Source organism: Budorcas taxicolor, chromosome 11 (assembly GCF_023091745.1).
Source record: "Budorcas taxicolor isolate Tak-1 chromosome 11, Takin1.1, whole genome shotgun sequence".
Lineage (NCBI taxonomy): Eukaryota > Metazoa > Chordata > Mammalia > Artiodactyla > Bovidae > Budorcas > Budorcas taxicolor.
The window spans coordinates 122,808,606-122,812,292 of NC_068920.1; the positions used below are offsets into that span (position 1 = coordinate 122,808,606).

Here is a 3,687-nt window from a genome sequence, read left to right on the forward strand (position 1 = left end):
TATTGATCACTGAGGAAGGCTTTCTATCTCTCCTCGCTATTTTCTGGAACTCTGCATTCAGATAGGTATTCAGATGGGAACCTGTACCATACAAGATGGTATAGCCATTTAATATCTCATCAGCTAAACATACACTTAATATATGATCCAGCAATCCTACTCCTAGGTATTTACTGAAAATCAATACGTGTGTGTGTGTACACACACATATATCCCATCTCTGCTTTATCCATTCACACTTAGGTTTCTTCTATAGCTTGGCTGCTGTAAATAATGCTGCAATGAACATAAGGATGCATGTAACTTTTTGAATCCGTGCTTTTGTTTTCTTCAGGCAAATACCCAGAAGTGAAAATGCTGGATCATATGACAGGGATGGAACTATGTTCTAATTGGTGGTAGTGATTACACTACTCTATACATTTGTTAAAACTCATAGAACTGTACACCTAAAAGACTGAATTTTACTGTATATACATTTTAAAATGATTTATATTTTTATAGAAATATGGAACAATATAGAAGTGTGAGAAGGAAGAAGTGTAAGGGCCTTCATACACACACAACAGAGCAGTGAACCTGCTCCCTGAAGCTAACCATGGTTGCAGTCTACTAAGCATCCTCTCAGACAGTTTTCTATGAAAGTGCATGAAATTATATAGAGATTTTTAAAAATAGAAACAGTATTGTACCACACATTGGTTCAACAACTGCTTTCTTTGTGCAATGTTGTGAGAGTCTTGAAGAAATAGAATGTAACTCCAAAGCACAACTGGATGTAATTTAGAATTTTTGCATCATTTTCAAGGTTACACAAACAATTATGCTATACGAGTGGTACCAGTTTTGGAAGAAGTTAGTCTAAGTCAAATCAGGAAACACTCAGGAAAATGTAGAATTAACAACCTGGCCCCCTACTTTGTTAGAAATTTCCTTGGTTGATCTTCCATTGGGAGGGAGGCATAACCTCCCCCCAGAATTGGGGGTGCGAGACTGTTCTTTGGGGGAATCTGATGAGCCATGGCAGGGGCTGACTCTGTCAGGGTGGATAGAACCAATGCCAGTCTTCCAAGTTCAGGAAGAGAATTGTCATGACACAACAGAATGTTTTAAATCTGTTCTAATGCATTTATCTTTTAAAGCTCTCTTTGTCTGATAACAGAGTCTAATTCACGTTCTCATCATTGGACACTGGCATTGTGGGAAGAACCAAGCTCTGTAGTGGGGCAGGTGGGCTGGAATCACAACTACCAACTTGACCATCTGGTTGAACCCGGGCAAGTCACAACCTTCCCCTATTGGATTCACAGGCTTGTTGTGGAGGTTAATACTGTAGAAGCCAATGCCTGATACTCTGTAGCCACTCAGTACCATCAGTAATTTTACTATTTATTTATTTTTCTTTTTTAAAAAATTCTATAATTTGGGAGAGGGTGATGATTAATTTCCAAAATACAGTTCAGAGTCCCACCTTCCACACAGCTCCCTACTGACAGCCCTTTGGTTTTTCAGACAAAGTTTAAGAGCCCTCATATAGCCCGAAGTACTGATAACCCCTCAATGCACCCAAAAGCAGTGATCACTTCAATCTGTTAGAAAGACTATGACCTATAGACTTTGCTTCTCCCTATACATTTGTCTTACGGCTCAGTGGCAAGGTGACTGTAGAGACACACATGAGGGGGTAAGTGGAAAAGGGGAACAAAGGGAAGCCAGGCACATGGGTGCAGGGAGGGGTGGGGGACATCACTTCCATTTTTCTTTTGTCTTTTCCTTTAAAAAAAAAAAAGGCAGGGGTGTGATCGGTTGGAAGGGTAGAGAACAAACCCCAGAACAGTATGTAAGCTCCAGAGGTGGGTGGTGAGAAGTCCCCAGAGAAGTGAGAAGGGGAAAAGGCCAGGGCAATGCTTGCAGCATCAAGTTCCTCAGGAGTTTCTGTCCGCCCAGCTCATAGTCCTCCTCGTCCACGTTCACCAGCAGCTTGATGGCTTCATGGCCCACAGCCTGCTTGAGGGAGTCTGTGATAAAGACACCTTTAAGTGCCTCTAGTAACGAGCCGTTGATGTAGTCGCGCCAGAATGCATTGAGGTAGGTGAGCTCAGAGAACTTGATGTCACAGATGATGAAGCCCAGGTCCCCGGACTTGAGGATGGTGTTGGCCTGGTTAAAGCGCTCAAACTGGCGCTCCAGTGGGTCCTGCTTGTTGGAGAAGACGTTGCCCTGCAGAGCACTCTCCTGCTGGCAGACTCAGCCCGGACCCGCAGCCTGATGTCACATGTCTGCTTTTCCTTGGGATCTGGTGTCGCTGACTTCCGGCGTTTCCGCTGGCTCTCAAGTGTGGCTCTCCCTCGAGCTGGCCGCTTGCTACACATCTGAGGGCCCGAAGTAGGGCAGCACACCACAGGACAGCGGGGAGGCACTGTTTTAGCGGGTGGGGAGGCCTCGGCTCTGGGTCGCTGAGGGCTCTGGGTGTCACATAGCGAACTGATGTCTCCTCCAGGTGTTTGTCTACAAGATCAGGGCACACAGCCCGTCTCCGCTTGCGAGTGACGTAGGGCAGCAGGTCATGGCGAGTGATGATGCGCAGCGGCTGCAGCACCTGGCGGAAGGTACTCTCATCACAGCGGCCCCGGCGCTCCAGCGCCAGTAGGAAGTCACGTCCATTTCGGATGAGGCCACGCTCGTGGTCATCAATGACGTCAACAAGGAGAAAGGAAAGAACGCGCACGTCTCTGCGGGTCAGGTGGGTGCCCACGCTGTCAAACATGCGGTGCAGGCTGTACAGCCCGTGCTCCTGCTCACCGTGCTCTTCGGGCCACAGCTGGCTTGCCCTCCGCTGTAGGCCCGCCATGTTGGGGGCTCAGGTACACACTGCTTTCCAGAATCCCTGCTCAGCAGCTGCAATCCCCACTATGCTCTGCAGGAACCTTAATTTCCCAGGTCTCTTCCTCTCGCCTCTCCACCACAGCCCTTACGTGAGTCCAGTTCTTCTCCCCACCACTTCTCCTTCACACTCTCACCTCCCCCGCCCTCCCGCTCCTACCCCCGTGGCCCGGCGCGCGGCAGCCCCACTCCCCACCTCGGCCTCTCTCAATTTTACTATTTAAATCCTGTCCCTTACTTACTGTAGAGGCCATTGACCTCAGACCTAAGGAAAATTAAATCCTTCTCTTGGGGGGCTTCCCTGAATGGTTACTACATGTATTTTGTCAACAACCTCCCCCAACTCCATCCTGCCCAAGGCAGCTGGGCCCCTCTCCATGCTTTCCAGTTCAGCACCAATAAACAGCTGAACCTTGCTGGGAAATGTTGGCTAACAGGGGCCCGTTTGTGGTTTTGTTCTCCAAGCCTTTCAAGTGGTGGCAGCCTCTGTGACTTCTTTGTAATGCCCAGTTAACAAAACGTGGCAGCTTTCCTGAACCACTGCCAGAGACTCATGACCTTCTGGAAAGAAACCCAGACCCCTGGGCCTGCAGGCTCAGCCTTGTCTTTGTCTCAGAGCCCCCAGGTCTCAGGCTCAGCCCTTTCACTGGGTTATTTATTTAACAGCTATAGAGATAATGGTGAAGGGACATGGCCAAGACACCTGTGACTTATCTTAACCTTCCTTCAATCAGCTAACAACTACGATGATCCCTGCTCTGGGCAAGTGGGGAGCAGAACCCTAGCCGGTGTTCTCAGGACGTT

General features: G+C 48.2%; 1 pseudogene; it reads right to left on the minus strand.

The window, feature by feature from the left end:
* Nucleotides 1-1,640: 1,640 nt before the first annotated feature.
* Nucleotides 1,641-2,851, minus strand: LOC128055713 (death effector domain-containing protein-like; annotated as a pseudogene).
* Nucleotides 2,852-3,687: the final 836 nt, after the last annotated feature.